At 40.0% G+C, this 25,558-nt stretch overlaps 1 protein-coding gene across 6 annotated transcripts in view; it reads right to left on the minus strand.

Annotated features, from left to right (window-relative positions):
* Positions 1–25,558, minus strand: part of EYA4 (EYA transcriptional coactivator and phosphatase 4) — a 232,144-nt gene that overhangs the window by 101,299 nt on the left and 105,287 nt on the right. The gene's annotated exons all lie outside the window — the stretch shown is intronic.

The raw sequence follows: 25,558 nt of genomic DNA on the forward strand, positions 1-25,558 counted from the left end.
AAGCTGGTATTCTAAAAATGCATGTTGGCTAATTGTGTGAGCCTTCAAGCCCCTTCAACCTGTCAAGAAGTTAGGAAACCTATCCATGAAATGGGGTTGGGTTTGTGACACATAGGAGGAAACGAAGCAAATTGCTACTCTCCAGCTTGATTGTGACTTTCTGCAACTTTTTGGAGACTCCAGTGGTCTTAATCCGGATTCCACAAAGTCTGATTATATTGTCTTTCTCCGAGATGGTTTTATAATTCAAAGTTTTAGGAGGCATGATCTGTTATGTATGGTACACATTTCTTTTACGGGTTGAGTATTCAAGAGTTCAAAGAAAGGAAAGATTGATAGTGCTGCATCTCAACACTTACTCATTTATGTGACTTAGTGAAAGGCTAATAATTAGAATTGCACCATTTTAGCTTCACTTGAGTGCAGAAGATGCATCCAAACAGTGCTGTTAATTCATCCTAATCATCCATCAAAGCTAGTCAAATTCTGGGCCTCTTCTAAACAGCACAGAGATGTTCCCAAGGGACCAGTTCACCACTTCAACCATATGCATTAATTCCATGGTTGGAATGGGAGCTATTATCCCTGCATGTTTTTGAATTGGGCTCCCAGGTTGATTAATACTAGCTCTAACAATAATTGGGAGTGCCCATTAGGGCTCAAATCACATTTGACCTTATGGAAAGAGCATAGGAATCATAAGGTCTGGGTTCTAATCCCAGATCTGCTAGTGTGACCTAGGGTTTTTTCTTTTTTAAAATGGTGTTTGTTGAATAGATATTATGTGCCAGGCTCTGTACTAAGCTCTGGGTGTAGATACAAGCTAATAGGATTGGTCACAGACCATGACCTACATAGGGTTCCAAGTCTTAATCCCCATTTTACAGATGAGGTAACTGAGGCACTGATAAGTGATTTGCCCAAGACCCCACAACAGACAAGTGGCAGAGTGGGGGTTCCAACCCAGGTCCATCTGAATCTTAGGCCCATGTTCTATCCATTAGACAACGCTTCTTGTCAAAGTTACTTACTTTTCCTTACTTTCATAGGGAAATTCACTTACTTTCTCTGTGTCTCAATCAATCAATCAATTATATTTATTGAGTAATTACTGGCTGCAGAGTAATAATAATAATAATGTTGGTATTTGTTAAGCGCTTACTATGTGCCGAGCACTGTTCTAAGCGCTGGGGTAGACACAGGGGAATCAGGATGTCCCACGTGGGGCTCACACTCTTAATCCCCATTTTACAGATGAGGTAACTGAGGCACAGAGAAGTTAAGTGACTTGCCCACAGTCACACAGCTGACAAGTGGCAGAGCTGGGATTCGAACTCATGACCTCTGACTCCAAAGCCCGGACTCTTTCCACTGAGCCACGCTGCTCCTCGTTTAGTGCAGCGTACTGAAGTTTAGTGCAGAGTACTGCACTAAACACTGGGAGAGTACAATTCAACAGAGTTGGAAGACACATTCCCTGTCCATCAGGGGCTTACAGTTTAGAGGAGAAGATAAACATTAAATAAACTACAGATATGAGCACAAGTGCCCTGGGACTGAAGGTGGAGTGAGGGTCTTAATTTTCTCATCTGTATAAAGGAGATTAAAAAACTATTTTACCTCCACTTTCAGACCTGTCAACCTCCCATGCAGACCAGGGAGTGTTTCTGACAGGATTATCTTTTATCTACTCCAGTAATTGGGACAATGTGTGGCATAGGGTAAGCACATAAAATAAACCACTACTATAATAGTGATTTTCTGGTTTGTTAGCCCTTCCAAAGACTGGACCCTCACAGTCCTCATCCTCCCTGAAATTCCTGCTTTCTTTTCACCCTTGCCTTCAAAATGAAAAGTTACCACCTGTGCCTCCAACTAATTTTCACTTCTAATCAAATCCAGGTCTGGACTGTGGTTTTGAAAAGGAGGACAGCTTCAGTGAGCTGAAGGTGAGTACAATTAAAAACTTGAAGAGGAGGTAAAGTCATTTGGCACTAAAACCAGTGATGTAATCCTGCAATTCCCCAAGAAATGTGTTACATTTAGACTCAAAACCATTCACCATTAAATGACTTGGCAGTTATGGCTGCCAAATTCAACTGGAATTACAGTGTAGCCTGTTTGTATGCCTGGATTTATGGAAATCTCTCTGAGCTCTGAGAAGCCCAATGTTTCTTCCAGACTCATAAAGCACATTATTATTATTACTAATATTACTACTAATAATGATAGTAACAATCATGGTGTTTGTTAAGCATTTTAGTGCTGGGGTAATCATGTTAGAGTCCTTGTCTCACATGGGGCTCACAGTCTAAGTAGGAGAGAGAACAGCAATAGATGAGGAAGCTGGAGCACAGGTACATTAAATGACTTGACTAAAGTCATAAAGCAGGCAGGTGACGGAGCCAGGATTATATATTTGATGAATCAGACAAAATTTATATCAAGAACAAGGCTTTGCAGAAGGCATCTTGGCAGTTTTACTGACAGAAAACCCATAGGAAATGCAAACCTATTGCAGAGTGTTTCAGGACATAGCCAACTAGACAGGTGCTTGTTTGTCATTTTCACTGTCTGAATGCCCTTATAGGAAAAGAAGGCAATGGGATGATGATCTGATTAATTTGTAGACAAAAAATTTATAGACCAAGGGCATTGCAGGTTCCCAATTCATTGAATAAGAATGGAAAAAAATACTGATACTGATACTTGAGTATATATAGATTACAACCCAAACACGAAAAAAGAATTTATTTCCATTCATGTTTTTCTATTTCATGTTTTTCTATTTCTAATTTTCCATATTTACTTAACTAATTGTAGTTCAGATGATTCTCCCATGTTTGGTGCTAAATGGAAGCCAGATCTCTTTTTTCAATTTTCATGTCTCCAAAGAAAGCTAGAAAAAAATGAGAAATACCTAAACATGCTGCTTTTGATTTCTGACCTATCATTTAGTAAAAATAAAACTGGGATGCTTGATAAAAAGTAGTCTAGCAACTCAATAAAAATGAGTCCTAATAACATGGGAAATACCTAACCAGAGACTTGAAAAAAATGAAAAACAGCAGCAAATAATTTTCTTAAAAGCAAACATAGAAAGCCCAAACTTGGACTTGAATCTGATCTAGTCTGGGTTCGCCAGTTTGATATACAAATCCCTTAAGGAATCAATTTAATTGGAACTCAGGAGTACAAACTGATGGAGTTTGAATAGATTTATTATTGTTTCAGCGCAAGGTCTGTTCAGATTAACCAAGGCAGTTGGGAAAGCTGGTATTGAGCGGGAGTTGCTTCTCCTATGTTTGGCTGAAACATGATACCACAGAGAGAGGATTGTGGAGGAAAGAGGCCGGAGTGAATGGACAGACCATCTTCCTACAGCTTCTACCCTTCTTCATCAGATTCATCAAGACTCTAATTAGAAGTTAGTTTCACACAGGCTGGATTAGGCTTGCTCCCAAATCATTCTATTTCAGATATTTCAAACAAAGAAATAGGAAAGAAAATAATAGGCTGCTCAATCCTAGATTCACAGAAGGCAAGGGAAGGGAAATCATAAATGTAGCAGCATGCAAAATTTCCTCAGACACCTCTGCAGTGCTGTGAAACCATATAAACAGCCAACAACAACAAAATGTTCCTTACCAAATTTGACTCTTAAAGAGGTATATCTTGAACTAGTAATAGGAATAAGAATAACTAAGGAATTTGGGAAACTGAGGTCTCCGAAGCAAAGTAAAGGGAAAGCAGCCAGTGGCATACAAATTCACCAACATTCCTTAGAGAGAACAACCTGTAGTAAGGGGGGAATCAGAGTGTGCTGTTAAGGCAGGATGGTGGGACCTACTCAAGTCACCATCACACAGAACTGGGTACTGCCAACTGCCCAGGAATGTGGTGAGAAAAGATTAGAGAACAGACAACAACTGGGTAGGGGTTTGTTCAAAGATGTTGCTCTGCAATTCAAGGTACGTATTTTGTGACTTTTTAGAAACACATGGGTGGTTCATATCTATTTTATGTGGTAGGTAAGTGCTCAAAGTATTTACTTAACATGGCCCACAAAGAAAGACCATGATGAGAGAAGTCTTAAAAGAACAGAAAATGAAAGGACACCTTTTGGCAGCATTACATTGGGATGTCTGCTAGATCAACTGCAGCCTGCAATGTACACTTTGATAATAACCTGGGAACTTTAGACACTCAACTGTCAACACACCACTTTCACCTTGTAGAAACATAACTAAATTAAATTTCTTTCAAGATAATTCTGGAAAAGAAAATGTAAATTCAAGGAGTAAAGATTTTGACACAGTCATACTGGATCAAATCAAGGTTCCAAAACCACAGGATTCAGTCTTGCTTCAAGGTAGCAAAGGATATCAGGAGAAATGATGATAGCTTCTCTCCAATGACATCCATGCTCATAATTATCATTGAATACTCCTAATGTTTCCCTCTAACAATTCATAATGGAGCTCTCATTCATTAATTTATCCAAACATTTCTGGAAGCAATTGTGTTTTCCTTTCTCCACTAGGCAACTGCATCTTTGTATTTTTTTACTTTCACCTTTTCCTTGCTGCGCAAGCTTTCTCTATGAGGTAGCTAATTCTGCCTGGAAAAGCTCCATATTTATAGTGCTTAGGCATGTAATCTATCTATCTTCAAGGCTCTACATCACCTTGCCCCTTCCTACCTCTCCTCCCTTCTCTTTTTCTACCACCCACCCCGCACGCTCCGCTCCTCCGCCGCCCACCTCCTCACCGTCCCTCGGTCTCGCCTATCCCACCGTCGACCCCTGGGCCACGTCCTCCCGCGGTCCTGGAACGCCCTCCCTCCTCACCTCCGCCAAACTGATTCTCTTCCCCTCTTCAAAACCCTACTTAAAACTCACTTCCTCCAAGAGGCCTTCCCAGACTGAGCTCCTCTTCTCCCTCTACTCCCTTTGCCACCCCCTTTTACCTCTACGCAGCTAAACCCTCTTTTCCCCCTTTCCCTCTGCTCCTCCACCTCTCCCTTCCCATCCCCACAGCACTGTACTCGTCCGCTCAACTGTATATATTTCCATTACCCTATTTATTTTGTTAATGAATTGTATATTGCCTTGATTCTATTTAGTTGCCATTGTTTTTACGAGATGTTCTTCCCTTTGACTCTATTTCCATCGTTCTTGTCTGTCCGTCTCCCCCGATTAGACTGTAAGCCCGTCAAACGGCAGGGACTGTCTCTATCTGTTGCCGACTTGTTCATTCCAAGCGCTTAGTACAGCGCTCTGCACATAGTAAGCGCTCAATAAATACTATTGAATGAATGAATGAATCTGGAGGTACAACTCTACTTCAATTACACAGCATCAATTTTGGATTTGATGGTCTTAATTAAGAAATACTGCATTCACCTTCAAAACTTTTAAAAAAAATTTTATGGCTCTGTTATACATAATATCTACTCTCTCTCACCTTGCCAACCTCCATAATATGAGTTTTAAATAAAGTGCCTCCTTCAGTTTTGGACTTTTGATTTGAAAGTACTGTTTTTTGTTTATTTGAAAAATTACTGAGTCTCTAACTGAGGACAGTTGAGAGACATTAAAACATATGCATTGTGTATTTGGAACTCAAACCTGGATTATACATAATAAATTTATTTGTAGCAATGTCTGTCTCCCCCTCTAGACTATAATCTCAATGTCAGCAGGGAATCTCCTACCAACTCTGTTGTGTTGTACCCTCCCAAGCACTTAGTACAGTTCTCTGCAAACGATAAGCACTTAATAAATACCACTGATGTTGACGATTACATTTGGTCATTTGGTCATGAGGATTACAGGGAACAATGCCAATCTTAGGTTTTGTTACTCTTTGAATTACTTTGTAGTTCTTGCTAGGAAAAAAGGATTGCTATCCCCTATAAAATACAGTGAAGGACTTGATTCATATATGTGAATCCTTTATTTAATAGTCTATATGTGAATTCTCTAATTGTCTATGCAGTGGATGATTTCCTTGGATAATAATGATAATTGTGGCACTCATTATGCACTTTCTATATGCCAAGTACTGTCCTACCTGCTGAGGTAGATACAATATTTGGAGATCATACTCAATACCTGTTCCACATGGAGCTGACAGTCCCCATGGGGAGGGAGAAGAGGTATTTTTAATATCCATTTTTATAGGTGAGAATGAGATATTTCTTAAAAGACTAAAAAGGAAATCACATTATCTCTTCTATAGGAACTCTGCATCATAGAATGGGCTTTATTCAGAAGACTTCTTAGATTTGAACTTTGGGTGAGTGTAATAAAAGCTCAAAAAACTGGAAAATCTGTTTACATTGTTTAGTCAGATTTCCAACATAAGGAACTTCATCACTTTGCATTAACCTTTATGAACTGTTTAGCTAGCTTCTTTTACCAAGTTTCCCCACTAGCCAGCAGAATATAAAGTGAAAATTTGTAGTGTACTGTGAAATGAATGGAATAAAATTTGTTTCTTTCTGCAGATATCCTTTTGGGTTAAAAAGGCATAAAAGCATCAGCTTAATAAAACTCTCTCTCCTGCTACTTCAACTTTTTTTTTGCATCAACTTATTGGGTCATCAAATCTAAGTGAAGACATTTGAACTAGAAATATATTGGCTAACATATATTAATTGCATTACTGTGTGTAGGTACAAGGGTACAAATAGAAACAACCACTCTCCTGAAATTCTCTCAAACCTCCAAGAATACCAAATTGGATACAAAATAACTTTCAATAGATTCATATTTCTCCAGGCACCTCAGACTCTTTCAAAAGAAGAAGGATTGGGGGGTTGGGGAAAGGAGAAAAAGGAAAGGGAGAATTTTAATTTTGGAAGACACTATTTCAACTAAAGAATAAATTGTTTGTAAGTGTCTATTTTAATTACCAAACCTCTCCAAAATGCTACATGCTAAACTGAGTCCAGTTGTGCCACTTTCTAGGGATATCAGATACAACCATTTATTGTTGATTTGTGTGTGCTCTTTCTTTCTCTCTCCCCTTCCCTCCCTCCCTCGCTCTCATTTTCCACTGTAGGGTTCAGTAGGGTTACGATCTCAGTGAACAGAAACTTTACCTGCAAATTAGCTTTCTGGCACAAAAAGAACGTATCAGGATACCCCTGTGAGAATTGCACTCTCAGTCCATAGTCCAGTCCACATAATTAAAATGAACAAACTTTTGGCGGGATTCTGAACTGTTCCAGCTCAGTCTCTTCCCCAATTCCCCAAACAAAGCTTCCATCGCGCTTATGAAAAAAGGAGTAACATTATAGGAGGGCTTGGGAATAAAAAACACATGTCAGACTAAGTAGCTCTTGCTCTTAATAGTGACAATATAAACAGAAAAGCCAACTGGCTCAGAGCAACATGAAATATGACAAAAAAAGAAAACCTTAACAGCTGAATAAACCAGACAATCTACATAAGTAGACACTGAAATCCATTTGGAAACGCTTTCACTTGGGGAGAGCCATGGAAACTGATATGTCCTCAGTGGACAGACCATTACAGGTTAAAACTTGCTTGGATTCCATATGCATAGGTGCATCCTAATCTTTGGAAATTCAGAAAATAACCCTCATAATACTTAAGTCTACTCTTCTAATTAAGACTAAGCAGGAGATTAACCAACATTTTTTTACCCAGACAATATCATCAGCCTGCATCTACAGCTTTTACTGTTCACTTGGTCATAATAATCCTGGTGAATGGCTGTTTGCAAAGGTGAATAAATAAATACATCCTGGGAGCTTTAAATGTGGATATCATTTTTGATTTGAATAAGCATATGAGGTTCAATAGAACTAATGTCTCCACTGCAGCTATAGGGAGAGGCTGAGATGAAAATCATAGGCTTCTAGCCATTTAATCAATATAATCTCCTCAAAATTCTTCCAAATAAGGGGTGAAAAACTTTACTAAGTGAAACTCTATGGAACTGTATTTTCCTGTCAAGACCACACCCAAAATGTTTCTTGGAAGTGGAATGAGAACATCAGGAAAGCCTCAATTGACACAGAAAAAAAAATAGGATCTTTTAAAAGGAAAATAGCTATGAGAATTTACCATTTGGATTTTGGGATCTCAGACTCACAGTTCATTCATTCCCCTTAAGACATCTCAGGTGGACCAGTTTAGAAAGGATCTTAGAAGGAGGTGTTAGGAGTTGAATAACATAATAGATGGAGACTGATTTGACATCTTTCTATAAGAATGTCATCACTAGTAGGTAGGAGCCAGTGTGTGCAAAGGTCTTTACTAATAGGAATGAATTGTACTTTCCAAGTGCTTAGTTCAGTGCTCTGCACAGAATAAGCACTCAATAAATATGATAAAATGAATATGAGCCGATGTGTGTGATAGGAGTTCTGAGAACCAGGTTTCCAAATATAAATGGAAGAAAAGTGCTTTTTAAATTCCTTCTGTAAAATAACCCAGGCTTACTCTACAGGGCTGGGAAATGGAAGCTGTGGGCCTTCCCCAGATCTTTCCTCCACAGGCTTTTTCCATGTTCCCATAAACTTCTGGAAATGAGGAGAGATCCTTGGCCCTTCCCAGAGATGGAGTCTTGAGAAGGGGCAATCCTTGAGGGGCCAGTTTGGTCATGACTAAAAGTGAATAAATTACCTAGGTATGATGGTGCTTAGGAAAAGGAATCTCAGAATAAGTAGTCGAGTAGATTGGAGAGAGGAGGTCTTTGACTAGGCCCACTGGAGAGGAAGCCAAAGCACAGTCAGCACACTAGACACTTTGTACAGAAGGGAACCACTTCTTCCCCAAGAAAAATAGAAAATAATATCCACATTTTATTTCATTCTGGAATGCACCTGCTCAGGCTCCTAAAAGATGGGAGTGGAGGAGGGAGGAGTGGAGTGGAGTGGAGGGAGGAGTGGAGCTCTTTATAAAAGGGTGTAGCCGAGCTGGGTACAAGGCCAAGTTTGAAGAGCCTGTGGCTAGCTGTTATCCCTTCCAGGAACTTTTATTTCTGCTTATTTATGGAAGAGAAAAATATTCCTTTATAGTCACTTTGATTCTCCAGTCCTAGCAAGGAAGTGCAGATTCCTTGGGAGCAGTGAGCCTCTTTCATCTTTCATGAAGTTTGCTGTGCGCAGGGAATGTGTCTATCGTTATAATGTACCCTCTCAAGCGCTTAGTACAGTGTGTTGCACACATTTAGCACTCTAGAAATACAATAGAATGAATGAATGAATCTACCCCATCTTCATCTTGGGAGACAGAGGAAAAAGACTGGCAGCCCCCAGGAATTAAGCTGTTTCACATTGTAGGTATTGATGGGGTCTGCCCTACAAGTACTATTTTCCTGAGTACGGTCAAGAGGAGTTAGAATCATGTCCCACAGAACCTGAGGTCCACATGATTCCTGGGTCTTTCTCCCAACACACCACAGTCAAACACCTTTGAGACTTTGTGTCGCAGAGGCTTGCACATGTCCTGCAAGGTGCCTCCATCTGTAACGGGGGAATCAATCAATCAATGACATTTTTTGAACAATTACTGTGGGCCGACCACTGGAATAAGCACTTGGGAGAGAATACTACAGTAGAGTTGGTAGACATGTTCCCTGCCCACAAGGATCTTACAGTCTAGAAGTGGAGACAGATGCTAAAATAAATCACTGATAGAGGAATGGGAGAGTATAAGGATATGCACCTAAATGCTGTGGGACTGAGAAGCAGCGTGGCTTAGTGAGAAGAGCATGGGCTTGAGAGTCAGAAGTTGTGGGTTTTAATCCCGGATCCGCCACTTGTCAGCTGTGTGACTTTGGGCAAATCACTTTACGTCTTTGTGCCTCAGTTACCTCATCTGTAAAATGGGGATTAAGACTGTGAGACCCACTTGGGACAGCCTGATTACCTTGTATCTACCCCAGCTCTTAGAACAGTGCTTGGCACATAGTAAGCACTTAACAAATACCATCATTATTATTTGACCATTCTCGCCTTTTTTCCATCTTAATCTCTACTCGCTCTCACCCATGAAGTGGAGGAGATTCAGCACCATTGTCATCTTGAGCCTCACAAAGAAAATACCAGGATTCCTTAATGTAATGATAGCGAGCTCCCTAGACACTATGACAATGAGTCTTCCCCCATAGAGTACCTATTATATTTATTCTCATTACTTCCCTCGGATGAAAATTAGAGGGATATAATGGTAAAAAACCTCATTTCTGATATAGTCAATCAATGGCATTTATTGAGCACCTATTGGGTGCTCCTGCAAAAAGTGCAATAGAAGAATCACCCATGCCCTAAAGTTTTTGCCCTCATGAAGTTGGAAGTAGAACTTGGATGAGACTCTTGACTCCCAATCCAGTATCCTATTAGTTGATCAGGTTATGCAAATATTAGCACGTTTTCCAGGCATTTCATGTTTTCTCTGAAGTTTGGACCCTGCCCACCTCCGATGACTCCTTTGGCATTCCATGCAGCTTTTCCTTGGGCTGAGAGGTCAGGAGCCTACATTACTGCCTCAGGAGCCTAAGTAATTTCCTCTAAGTGCCCTCAGTTCCCTCAAGCAAGAGGAGACCACAATCAATGAAAAGCATGGCTTAGTGGAAGAGCATTGATCCCATGTTAAGATTATGTTTTCTCATTCTATCTTCTAACAGATAGATACTGTCTATATCACTGTCTATAACACAATACTGTTATACTGTCTATAACACAATAAGAAGTAGTGTGGCTTAGTGGAAAGAGCATGGACCTGATAGTTAAAGGACCTTAGTTCTAATTCCAGGTCCTCCACTTGCCTGTTATATGACCTTGGGTAAGTCACTTAAATTATCTGTGTCTCAGTTTCTTCTTTTAATAATGTTGGTATTTGTTAAGCACTTATTATAAGCAGAGCACTGTTCTAAGCACTGGGGTAGATACAGAGTAATCAGGTTGTCCCACATGAGGCACCGAGAAGTTAAGTGACTTGCCCACAGTCACACAGCTGACAAGTGGTAGATACAGGATTTTAACCCATGACCTCTGACTCCAAAGCCCAGGCTCTTACCACTAAGCCAGTAAAATTAGGGTTCGCTACCTGTTCTACTTCCCCGTAGAGTGTAAACTCCATGTGGGACAGGGACTTTGTCTGATCTGGTAATCTTGTATTTTCCCCAGCTCTTAGTACAGTTATTAGCACAAAGTGAACTCTCAATAAATACAATTAGTTGATTGACTGATTGCTACTGGAATCTGAGGATTATAATAATAGTAATAACGGTATTTGTTAAGTGCTCACTAGGTGACAAGAACTAAACTAAGTGCTGGGAAAAATATAAGATAATCAGGTCCCACATGGGGCCTAGAGTCTAAATAGGAGGTAGAATGAGTACTGTATGTCCATTTCCCAGATGTTTTGCACACAGTAAGCACTCCATAAATATGACAATGAATGAAAGATGAGGGGAGGCACAGAGAAGTCAAGTGACTTGTCCAAGGTCGCACAGCAGGTAAGTGGCACAGTGGGGATTAGAATTTAGGTCCTCTGATTTCTAAGCCCATGCTCTTTCCCCTACTCCATGCTGCTTCTCAGGATAGCTCCAAGCATCCCAAAATGGTGTCAAAAGAAGGAAGTGTATCGAAGCTTTGGCCCCACCCATTTCCCCCAATATCTCTGACTAGCATAGCAGAAAGCACCACCCTCTGCCAACTCCTTAAAGTCACACCCATTGCTCTACCAAATACTGGAACTGGCAAAATCAATCTGTTCCATCTGTTGTGACCTACCTCTCTCCCATGCTCCCCAACAGGGAGGGCCATGATGTGTATTCTTTAACTCCACAGGTTCTCATTCTCAAAATTTCCACTCTAAACAGCAGCACAGAGAGAAATCTACCTCTGTTACATTTTACTCTTCCAAGCATTAGTAGAGTGTCAATAAATACCATTGATAGATCAATTAAGGAAAAAGGGAGGGCAAATTAAATCACAAGGCAGTGAAATGTTAGAAAGTCATATTTGATCATTTAGCAAAAAGTGGAAATATCAGAGATAGAAAAATACATGGTTTGATGCATAAACATTTAGTTCAATACAATACTGAGCTCTGAAGGAGTAAGATGAGTTGCCACAGCCCTTATCACAGACTGTACCAAACTCACAGGTCTCACAAACTGGTACTTTCCCAAGACTGGGAAATACATTTGATCTTTGCGGCCAACTAGATACCAACCCAGGTACAAGGTTTTCCTAACTTTAATAAGAAATGCTCAATTATGGGCAGAGATAAAAAGAAAGCTCTATTGAAGAAAGACCCATAATTTGCAATGGGACTTAGGAGAAAAATAAGTAAATGAGAACTTTGCGCTGTGACTCTGAGGAACTAGAGACTGCAAGGAGAACAGAGTATTAACTAAGTAATATTATGAGAGGAAGATTTATTGAGATTAATCTATATCTTTTCCAAGAGATTCTTGTCGGGACACTCATTCCGTTATGTGGAAGGTGGAATTTTGGGAAAAGGAGATGATAGCTGCATCAATTTCCAGAGTTGAAGATAGTGCAGTTGTCCCTTATAAAAATAGTCTTCATGATGCTGGATTTGCATCTGAATGATTTACTTTTAAATGTCTGAAATTTGCAAATACCAAAGAGGACCCACAGAGGAATGGCTTAAGAAAATAAAATCATAAGAATATAGATGTAAAAAGCAATCATTCAGAATTGTGGTGCTGTGGTTGTACATATTGGGTACTTCAGCTGCAAAGCAAGAGGGATTGTGGATGACACATGAACTTTTCTGAAAGTGAATGTTGAAATTTTATGTGCGTGTATATGTATATTTTCCAGAAGAATGTTTTTACTTCACAGAGTTTCAGTATACTGAACTTCTAAGATCAAATTAATCGATTTATAGTAATTATTGAGCACCTACTGTATGTAGACCACTGTACTTACTGAGTGCTCAGAAAAATACAACATAAAAGATAACATCATTGCCCCCATGGAGTTTACAAACTAAAAGTATCATTAGTGCATCAAAAGGTTGTACTTATTTATTCTAATGCACACATCTCATTAAAATGAATTATTGGCCTAAATACATTGCATTTTGTTTACACAAACAATGATGCCTAGTGGATAGAACATAGGCCTGGGAGTCAGAAGGATCTGGGTTCTAATTCTGATCTGACACTTGTCTGCTGTGTGACCTTGGGCAAGTCACTAAACTTCTCTGTGCCTCAGTTACCTCATCTGTAAAATGGGGATTAAGGCCGTAAGCCCCATGTAGGACAGGGACTGTGTCCAATCCAGTTATCTTGTATCTACTCCAATGCTTAATACAGTGACTAGATTACAGTGCTTAATACAGAACTTAACAAGTATCACAACTATTATTATTATTACTGCTAGTATACATATATTTTCATGAATGGATGTCTATATGGGTTTAATAAAAAATGTGATGAAAGGGATTGGGATTCAGCATCTTCCCTTTAAAACAGTATTTAGCAAATGCTGATTTTGATTGATTAAAAACATATTTAAAATCCTTAATAAGGGAATATTGTAAACTAGTATATGCCATAGATTCACCTAAGACACTTAGAATCAGGTGGTAGATATTGAAAACCAGTGTGGCTCGGTAATGTAGCATGGGCCTGGGAGTCAGAGAGCCTGTGTTCTAATCCCACCTCTGCCATTTGCCAGATGTGTGACCTTGGGAAAGTCGCTTAACCTCTCTGTGCCTCGGTTTCTCTACCTATAAAACGGGAATTCAATACCTGTTCTCCTTCCTACTTAAACTGTGAGCCCCATGTGGGACAGGGATGTACCTGATCTGATTATCTTGTATCTACCTCAGTGCTTAGTTCATTGCTTGGCACAAAATAAGTGCTTAACCAATACCACAACTGATTACTCTATCCTAATCCTCCTTGACATCTCAGCTGCCTTTGACACTGTTGACCATCCCCTTCTCCTCCACACTTTATCTCACCTTGGCTTCACGGACTCCATCCTCTCCTGGTTTTCCTCATCTCTCTGGCCGTTCATTCTCGGTCTCCTTCGCAGGCTCCTTCTCCCCCTCCCATCCTCTAACTGTTGGGGTTCCTCAAGGGTCAGTTCTTGGCCCTCTTCTGTTCTCCATCTACACTCACTTGGTGAACTCATTTGCTCTCATGGCTTCAACTATCTTTTCTATGCAGACGACACACAGATCTATATCTCTGCCCGACCTCTCCCCCTCCCTTCAGGCTCATATCTCCTCCTGCCTCCAAGACATCTCTACCTGGATGTCTGCCTGCCAACTAAAACTCAACATGTCCAAAATTGAGCTCCTCATCTTCCTTCCCAAGCCCTGTCCTCTTCCTGACTTCCCTATCACTGTGGATGGTACGACCATCCTTCCCGTCTCTCAGGCCCGCAACCTCAGTGTCATCTTTGACTGGGCTCTCTCATTCACACCCCACACATCCAATCCGTCACCAAGACCTGCCAGTCTCACCTTTATAATATCGCCAAGATCTGCCCTTTCCTCTCCACCCAAATGGCTATCTTACTGTTACGGGATCTCGTAATATCCCGGCTGGATTATTGTGTCAGCCTTCTCTCTGAGAAGCAGCGTGGCTCAGTGGAAAGAGCAGGGGCTTTGGAGTCAGAGGTCATGAGTTCGAATCCCAGCTCTGCCACTTGTCAGCTGTGTGACTGTGGGCAAGTCACTTAATTTCTCTGTGCCTCAGTTCCCTCATCTGTAAAATGGGGATGAAGACTGTGAGCCCCATGTGGGACAACCTGATTTCCCTGTGTCTACCCCAGCGCTTAGAACAGTGTGCTGCACATAGTAAGCGCTTAACAAATACCAACATTATTATTATTATTATCTGATCTCCCTTCCTCCTGTCTCTCCCCTCTCCAGTCTATTCTTCACTCCGCTGCCTGGCTCATCTTCCTGCAGAAACCTTCTGGGCATGTCACTCCCCTTCTTAAAAACCTCCAGTGGTTGCCTATCGACCTCCACACGAAACAAAAACTTTTCACTCTAGGCTTCAAGGCTCTCCATCACCTTGCCCCCTCCTACCTTTACTGTTCACCCGCACGCTCCCCTTCTCTGCCACCCACCTCCTCACCGAGCCCCGTTCTCGCCTATCCCACTGTCGACCCCTGGGCCACATCCTCCCACGGTCCTGGAATGCCCTCCCTCCTCACCTCCGCCAAACTAATTCTCTTCCCCTCTTCAAAACCCTACTTAAAGCTCACCTCCTCCAAGAGGTCTTCCCAGACTGAGCTCCCCTTTTTCCCTCTGCTCCCTCTACCCCCCCTTCACCTCCCCTCAGCTAAGCCCTCTTTTCCCCCCTTTCCCTCTGCTTCTCCTCCTCTCCCCCTCCGCACTGTATTCCTCCGCTCAACTGTATATAATTTCATTACCCTATTTATTTTGTTAATGAGATGTAGATCACCTTGAGTCTATTATTTTGTTAATGAGATGTACATCACCTTGATTCTATTTATTTGCTATTGTTTTAGTGAGATGTTCATCCCCTTGATTCTATTTATTGCTATTGTTTTTGCCTGTCTCCCCCGATTAGACTGTAAGCCTGTCAAAGGGCAGGGACTGTCTCTGTTACTGATTTGTACATTCCAAGCGCTTAGTACAGTGCTCTGCACATAGTAAGCGCTCAATAAATACTATTGAATGAATGAATGAATTACTTAAATTAGTACCATGTGGATACCATCCATTGGCTTCTTTCAAAGTACGTGAGACATATCCTGTACTCTATAAGTACAACATGATATAATCTCTTTCTGCTATATGTGGGACTAGTTCATCTTTCCTACCCTGTATTTGTGGACTTTTATTTTTATCTCAAGAGCAGTTGTTCTTTTCTCTATCAATTGTTAATCTGTCTATGTAGGATCACTTTCCAATTTGTCTAAGGACTTTGAACTTTTCCTGACTTCTGAAACTTTGGCAATGCCCCCACTTACTTGATGATCTGTAAACTGGATAAGCATTCATTGATTAATTCACCAGGAAATAAATAGAGATATAGATTAGAAAGTATTCCTGAAGGACACCATTTGATGCATCTCTTTGATGATGATGATGATGAGATGGAGGAGGAGGAAGGTGAGGTTTCCCATTGGGAATTCTAAATGAGTGAGTAGTCAGATGGGGAAACAGTACACTGCAACGTTTTGTATGTGTGGGACTCATTTGCAGCTACATAGTACTGATGCTGCATCATACATAAACTGACAAGTTATTGTCTTGGTAATCCTAAAAGCTCTCCATATCTTTAGTCTGATATAGAACTATTAAAATTATGCTTTGGATTCAGCCCTAAAGGCAACTAGGCATCCACCTAAGGTAATATGGTCCTTGCCATACTTTTTTAGCTGATCAACAAGGCTAGCATATGGGGCAGAATAAAAATATTACTAAAATTTAGAGAAATGGAACCTAACGCCTCTTCAATCAATCATATTTATTGAGCACTTACTGTGTGCAGAGTACTAAGAGCTTGAAAAAATACAATATAACAATATAACGAAGTTAATAGACACATTCCCTGCCCACAATGAGCCTACAGTCTTAAGGGAGTTTAAGCACTTGGGAGAGTACAATATAACAGAATTGGTAGGCATATTCCCTGCTTTTGCTGGCCAATAATTCTGCCTTAAAATAAAATTAAAATTTTCTGGCAAATTGTAAATCCTTCACAGATCACAGATCCAATCTGGTGGCTGCTTGGTATCTTACCTTGTTTCAGGTGGTTACCATTTGATTAATTGGTAATTTGTTCTGTCATCTTTTCATGTAGATGGAAATATTGGTTTTCTTATTCCAGTCTTCAGGAACTTCTGTTCATCATGAATTCTCTAATGTATTAGTGATTTTGTAAAGCATGTACTAATTCCTTATATTTCCTAAGATGTATGTTATCAGGACCTGATAATTTGATTACAACTAGTTTAAAAATAACAACAACAAAACCAGAAGTAAAAAGCAAACATCCTTTAATGGTTCTTCCCCTATATAGTTTGGCTATCCATATTTACCCAGTTCAAATCCAGTGCCCTCTTTTCCATACTAATTCTCAATCAATCTTGCCCTTACCTTGCCTTGCCCCGTCGTAGCTCACCTTGCTACTTCCCCACTATAACCCAGCCCACACACTTCTTTCCTCTAATGCTAACCTTCTCACTCTTCTTCGATCTCATCTATGTCACCACTGACCTCTTGCCTACATCCTACCTCTGGCCTGGTATGCCCTCACTCCTCATATCATACAGATAATTACTCAAATTACTCTATCCCACTTCAAAGCCTTATTGAAGGCACATCTCCTCCAAGAAGCCTTCTCTGAATATGCCCTCCTCTCCTCTTCTCCCACTTTCCTTCTACATCACTTATATGCTCCTTCATTCATCCTCCCTCCCATTCCCACAGTATATATGTATATATCTATAATTTTATTTATCTATTTATATTAATGTCAGTCTTCCCCTCTAGACTGTAAACTCATGGGCAGGAATGTGCCTGTTTATTGTTATATTGTATTCTCCCAAGAGATTAGTACAGTGCTTTGCACACAGTAAGTGCTGAACAATTATTATTGAATGGATGTATGACTCAATCAATCATATTGAGTGAGTGCTTCCTGTATGCAGAGTAGTGAACTAAGCACTTAGGAGACTACTATATCCTCCACTACCCTCTGCTGGTTCTTTTCTTATCTCTCTGTATTCTCCTTCTCAGTGTCTTTCACCAGTTCCCCCTTTGCCTTCCATTTTCTAACTCAAGGCTCAGTTCTAGGTTTTTTTCTATTTTCCATATACATCCACTCCCTTGGAGAGCTCCCACAGCTTCCTCTCCACACAGAACATTCCCTATCTAACTCTCCTGCCTCAACCTCCTTCTCTGAAGTCTTGCATTTTCTTCTGTCTTCAAGACATCCTTACTTGGATGTTAATCTGTTCTCCCCTGATTAGACTGTAAGCTCATCAAAGGGCAGGGACTGTCTCTATCTGTTGCCGACTTGAACATTTCAAGCGCTTAGTATAGTGCTCTGCACATAGTAAGCACTCAATAAATACTATTGAATGAATAAATCAATCAATCAGTGGTATTTATTGAGTCTTACTAAGTGCAGTGAAATATACTAAGAGCTTGGGAGAGTTCTGCTGACACCTCAAACTTAATCAATCATATTAATTGAACGTTTACTGTCTGCAGAACACTGTTCAAGTTTTTGGGAAAGTACAATATAACAGAATTAGCAGACCCATTTCCTGCCCATAATGAACTTGACATGTCCAAGACAGAACTCCTCATTTTCCATACGAACCTGGCCGCCCCCAGGCTTTCCTATCATTGTAGACAGCACTACCATCCTCCCTGCTCACAAATCCATAACATTGATATTATCCTTGACCCATCTTTTTCATTCAATCCGCATATTTGATTTACCATGAAATCCTGTTGGTCTACCTTCAAAGTATCTCTACAATTTGCTTCTTCCTCTCCATCCAAACTGCTTCCACACTGATCCAAGCTCTTTACCAGATCCACCTTGACTACTGCATCAGCCTCCTCATTGACTTCTCTGCCTTCTAATAATAATGATAATAATTATAATAATGATGGTATTTGTTAAGCGCTTACTATGTGCTCACCAAGTGCTGGAGTGGATACAAGCAAATCAAGTTGGACACAGTCCCTGACTCATGTGGTGCTCACAGTCTCAAGCCCCTTTAACAGATGAGATAACTGGGGCCCAGAGAAGTGAAGTGACTTGCCCAAGGTCACACAGCAGACAAGTGGCAGATCGGGGATTAGAACTCATGACCTTCGAACTCCCAGGCCCATGCTCTATCCACTACACTCTCTTCAGCCCATATTTCATTTACTGCTCAGATCATTTTTCTACAAAAATTCAATCCATGTCTACCCATTCTTCAAAAGCCTCCAGTCATTGACCATCCATCTCTGAATCAAACAGAAGCTTCTTAGCACTGGCTTTAAAGGACTTCCCATCCTACCTTACTTTATTAATTTTCTACTACAACCTAGGCTGCACACTTTGCTCTTCCAACATGAGCTACTCACTGTAACTCAATCTTGTTTATCTCACCACCAACCCCTTCTCCACATCTTCCCTGTGGCCTGGAATAACCCCTGCTTTATATCCCACAGACCAGCACACTCCTCTTCTTCAAAGTCCTGCTAAAATTATAACCCCTCCAATAAGCTTTTCCTGGCTAAACCCATACTTCACAATTTGCTGTCACTTCTGAACAACCTATGTATTTGAATCTGTAGCCCTTAAACACTTCAATCCTCATTCCACCCTGCCCAAGACCACTTATATGGATATCCCTATTCTCTGCCATTCCCTCAATCTGTAATTTCTTTTAATTACTGCCTCCCCATCTAGTCTGTAAGCTCTTTGTGGGTAGGATTGTGTCCACCAACTCTATGCATTGTACAGTCCTAAGCACAACAGTAAGCACACAGTAAATATCAGTGAAATTACGAAAAGCTAAAATGGAGACCAGTTTGAAAAGCAGACAAATTAGACAAAGACTGCTACAGCTTCTGCTGAGCAAAGATGAATCTAATTGGTCATCTTCTGGATTCTGCAGTTACAGTTTCTTTCATTCATTCATTCATTCATACAGTTGCAGGTAGAGTTAATCGGAGCAGAGGGGACTATTCATCAGAAAGTCTCCTCAGTTCAAGTAGAACTCAGTGCTCTAGACAGGCTATTTCCACAAGCTTCCCATTTTTGGACTTCATTATGTCACTGACTGTAAGCTTGTTGCTGGAAGGGAATGTCACTGTTCATTTGTTGTATTGTACTTTCCTAAGTTCTTAGAACAGTTTTCTGAACTCGGTAAGCCCTCGAAAAATATGAGTGAATGAATAAATAATCAACATAACACTTGGATAGCTTATGCTATCTTGTGGTAATAGGGACTGGAGAAGAGATCTACTGAGGTTTGGTTAATCTAGGGAGAGGAGCATTTATTGCCAGTTTGTCACAAAAAGTTACAAGAGAGGCAGCATGGCCAAGTGGAAAGAGCACCAGCCTTCACTTCACTTCTCTGTGCCTCAGTTACCTCATCTGTTAAGTGGGGATTAAGACTGTGACCCCCACATTAGACAACCTGATCACCTTGTATTCCCTCCAGCACTTAGAACAGTGCTTTGCACATAGTAAGCACTTAAATACCAACATTATTATTATATCTTTAAATTGTATATTATCACTTCTTTATATTAATGTCTGTCTCCCCTTCTGTACTGTAAGTTCATTATGGACAGGGAAGTTGTCTGCTAATTTTGTTGTATTCGACATTCCCAAGCACTTAGGATAGTGCTCTTCACAGAGTAAGCACTTAGGATAGTGCCACTGATTGATTAAATAACCAATACCATTAAAAAAGGAGAGAGAGAGAAATATTGCAATTTTCTCAGTGTTAGCCATAGTAAATGCTGAAATTTTTGGCTGGGGACAAAAGGGAGAAGGAGAGAAGATTTGGGGGAAGATTAAGTTCAGTATTAAATTCGAAGCCTTTCATTGTCTCTGAATATTCACCCTCCAATTACTATATGATGGTAAATGAACATGGACTTCTCCTTGACAAGCAATTAGAATAGTTTGACTAAAATGGGTTGAATGGAATGCTACCACATAGTGATTTGGTGTCCAAAGCCATTACCTAAAGTCAGCTTATCTGTGGGTGTTAACTACATTAATGCTGGGGAGAATATTTCCAGCAGACAAAATGGTCTAATATTGCACTTGTAAAGACTTTACAATAGCTTAGTGCATAACAGGAGAGACTGTGCTTGCCATTACTTGGCACAGGAACCCCAGAGGGGAGGGGAGGTGCAGTCCCTCTGTTCTGGATCGGAACCATCACACTACTTGCAGACTCATGGGCTGGAATGAATCACTGGCCTTGGAGGAAATTATGAGTTTCCTCATACCTGGAGAGCAATGCAAGCTGGCAAGACAAAAGTGGCCAGCTATCAAATGGAAAACAGCAACTCTAGACCATGAGACGCAGACTTCTCAGATACATGAGAAATCTCACAGGCAAATCATTTTTAATGAAGGAAATAATTCAAGTGCTATTTTGGAAAAAACATTCACAACCTCTAAGCACCTATTTCACATTCTGAGATTCCCTTGTTGATGCTAACTCTATACATGCAAATGCTATCCTGCCACTGAAATCTGAAGGAGCTCAGTGTTTGTGCCTAGGGAAAATAAAATTCTTAATAGCTTTAAACAAAAAGTTACTCAGTGAAGAATCCTGAAGCCCCCAGACACTAACTGGAAAAGTGACTAAACATATACTACCAATTTGGCACATATCTTTTTATAAGTATGGAGTTAACAGGACTAAACAAAATCTAGAGGTAACTCCAAAACAACTCACTTTAGTGAAAATTTTGAGACTCTTTCCTCTAATCTGTTCTTATTTTCAGAGCTGCCAATAGACTTCAAAATGGCCAAACTGCTTCATCTCTAATTTTTCTTCTGCTTTAAGTCTGTAAAATTTTTAAGGGCAGTGAAATTCTAATTTCTAAAATTAGAAATTCTAAGGACCCCTTCCTCACAAGCCTCCCATGCCCCCAAAAAGGACACAGATAACCACAGCTGATGAATAACTACAAAGCCAAAGGACTAAAACCTCATATCCTTACAGAGACCCTGTAGTTGGAAAATTACCTTTCCTTTACGTAGAGAAACTCTATACAAAGTAGAAGGTCTTGAAACATTAACACCCTTATACCCAAGGATGTTCACTGATTTATATAACTCTTATAGTCTAATAAGGGAGTTGGCCATTTAAATTTCCCAAGCCTGGCTTTAATATTAATAGGTAAAATGAAATTAACTGCTGCTGCCTGGTACAATCATTGGGGTATGTGGTGGGAGTGAGTTCAGCTTACTCATTTGATCTTCTGTTTCCTAACAGTTGACTAGTTAGACAGAAAGGGTGGGGCTCTATGTTGAATTCTGGCTCTGCTATCACTTCTCTGAGAGTCACCGTTACACCCTTAGATTCAATGAAAATTGGTAAATTGGGAACTGCTCATTTTTTTTTTTTACCTATTTATGTTAATAACTGTCTCCCCCTCTAGCCCATGAGTTCCCTGTGGGCAGGGAATGTGTCTACCAACAGTGTTTGACACATAGTAAGCACTAAAAGCCCTTCAAACCTCTACTGAAAGCTTACCTCCTCCAGGAGGCCTTCCCAGACTGAGCCCCTTTTTCCTCTGCTCCTCCTCCCTGCCATTGCCCTGATTCACTCCCTCTGCTCTATTCCCCTCCCCATCCCAGAGCACTTGTGAATATATGTACATATTTATTATTCTATTTATTTGATTAATGACATGTATATATCTATAATTCTATTTATTTATATTGATGCTACTGATGCCTGTTCACTTGTTTTGATGTCTGTTTCCCCCCTTCTTGTCTGTGAGCCCACTGTTGGGTAGTAGGGATTGTCTCCATTTGTTGCTGAATTGTATTTTCCAAGCGCTGAGTATAGTGCTCTGCACACAGTAAGCACTCAATAAATATGACTGAATGAATGAACTACAAAATGACATAAAAAAGAAACTTTGTTGTACTGTACTCTCCCAAAGGCATAGACTGGTGCTTTGCATACAGCAATCGCTCAATAAATACCATTGATTGCCTGATTTTTTACTGTGTCCATGAAAGGGGGTAGGGAAGCAGAGATAAATGAAAGTGACTGAAAACACATCTAATCATTCCAAACATCTCATCCCCAAATCTTTATGACAGCTGCGAAATAGGTAGCAACAATGACTGATACATTCCCCCTCTTCTTCCTAACCCTCCTCACCTCCTTGGAAAGTTCTAATGATCAGTGAAATCTGGAATTAGGAGATGCAGCATCAGAAAGCCTGGATAAACTGTGCCAGAATAATCACCAAAAGTTGTTAAAAAGATTAACTAAAATATAGTACTTTAAGTGTGCTTTGGCATTTGCATACTGGTACAAAATGTCATGTCACTGAACCAAAATATGACCAGAGGGATTTTTGACCTTTTTAATAAAAGAAAAGAATTTGAAGAAAGGGCATGATAAGGACTGTGAAATTCCCAGACTCTTTGGGATGGAATGATTGCATTCCATTCAGGACCTGACAGTCACAGGCTGGCCCCAAAAGTTTCCATTTTTCAGTCATCATTCAAATGAGCTCAAACAATCATGTAATATGTTATAAATGAGCTTCTGCTTCAGCACAATAGAGAAAATAGTAGATGACTGACTCTTGGTAATTAAAGATTTAAGATGGTCTGTCAGGCAGTAAACTTAATTTTAGGGTAGGTATAAAGAGGACACAAGAGAAATGTAGTAATTTCCATTTTCTTAAGTACCCCACTTTACTGGAGCGATGTTAACATCACTCTTAGTAGACCACAGAGTAAATGACAGTACTAATGCTTTCTGGACACTGGGCACAAGATGGGAAATGGCACTCAAAATAGAGAAGTTTTTGAAGAATGACAGTTCTGAAACAAACTACAGTGCGTCTGTAAATGTTGAATATCATTCTGGAGAAAAAACCCGAAAGAACATTGCCACTAGTTTCTGATTTTCAGTGCATACACCAGAGGAGATTTTTTGGAACGGATATTCTCTCCCCTGCTTATACTGCATAGGTTAGTGAATTCCCCTTTACCCAAATTTACCAGTCACATCTGTAGTCTGAGTGTTTCCTTCCAAAAGGGAATGAAAGCCAAGCAAGACAAAGAATTTGCTGATACACACATGTCACTCCAAGAATTCTCCTGACAAAGTTCCCACACCCAATTTAATTACTTCCCTACTGTAAAAACACTTTCCATCTGCATTTATTCTAATAGTTTCAAATCCAAAACCAACACACTATAAAGCTAGCTAAATAAATGAAGGATATTGGCCTTCAGTTCCAAGCCAGGAGCTGGTCTGTAAAGCAATGCGTCTCCGGCATACATTTTATGCTGATATTTCATTTTGTGCGCAATGTTTTCACTTAGGACTTGTTTAGAAAAGAATTATCTTGCTTCAGGCTTTAAATCGTGTGTGCATGTGGGTGCGCACATTGCTTTACATGCACACATGTGCCCGGGTTTATTTTCAAACAATGCCCCCTAGTGTTTTTATTTTCAAAGGTCTGAACAGAACCCATTGGACTGATTCTGACACAATTTTCTCTGGGTTAGCCTGAATGCAAACAAATCTTGGCTCAGGAAAGACTTCATTTTGTAAGTAAAAACGTACAAAAAAAAAGAATTCCCTGCCTGTCCCCTCTTCCCCTCAACCAAAATTCAAAGGGAATAGATTCAAGTGGAAATGGTTGCTCAAAAATCATGGGAGCACTGAAGGGAAACTGACTTTTGCCCAGAATCCACTTGAATTTATATATGTAAAAAGTAGATGATTATATGTATGCATTATTGCTCCTAACAATAGCATTCACTCAGCATTTTGCTTGCAAAACTATACAATCCGTGATTAGCTGGTCTTCACAATGCTCTGGTGATGTCGGTCAGTAGTCTCAAGGCTCTTAAAGTGAAGTAACCACAGTCCTGAGGCTGAAATTAGGAGATGGATTGGGAAACCTTGGACTTTGATTACCACTTTTTTTGCTTATCTTCCTAAGCCAAAGCATCTCAAAGAAAAACCTAAACCAAATAAAACTTCCCCACAAGCCACGCAGTTAGCCAGACTGTCCAATTTGATGACGATATTTCAAACTTGGCAATACAAAGGATATAGGCAGATTGTCAGGAATCTCATGTGATGCTGTTGAACCACAGCATTGAATTCAATAAAAATATTAGATTGATGTTGCTAGGAAGGTCACTTTGTTTAATTTAAGTTGGGGAAGGAGATGCTGGAAACAAGCAAAGAACCTGTTTTGGAGCTCCACATGGGCATACATGATCCCATTTACATGGGAATGACAGAAGAAGAATCTGTTTATTCAAAAGAATACTCCATATTCTAAATAAATTAAAATAAATTCTACAGTACAGCTCAACTGGTAAACTGTTCTGATGAATCAAGATACTACTGGTGGCACGAGCCTGGAAATACACACCATTCATGTTATAAGCCCTGAGGGAGGAAAAGGTAAATTAAAGATTGAGGTTGTAGTGTTTGATAACGAGAACTTCCTGATTTTCAGGGAACTAGATCATACCCTTTAATATTATATAGAGGCTTGGTGTGGGTTTTATTAGTATCATTATAACTGTACTTTTCCTTGTCCCTCCAAGGACTATATTTTTAAATGACATCTTGAAAGAACTTCAGAATCCCCCATTTTTCATCTATGAACAAATAAAATGGTGTAAAAATCTTCAAATAATGGGAAGGCCAATTTCCAGAATCACCATTTCACATTTATAGAACAAAATATCTACATTTTCACCAATTTAATCCTAAATATATTAAAAGGCTCACTGAAATTTAAAACATCTTACCACAACCTACAAAAGGCTTGGGAAAGATCAAATAAAGA

Source organism: Ornithorhynchus anatinus, chromosome 2 (assembly GCF_004115215.2).
Source record: "Ornithorhynchus anatinus isolate Pmale09 chromosome 2, mOrnAna1.pri.v4, whole genome shotgun sequence".
In the NCBI taxonomy this organism is placed as follows: Eukaryota; Metazoa; Chordata; class Mammalia; order Monotremata; family Ornithorhynchidae; genus Ornithorhynchus; species Ornithorhynchus anatinus.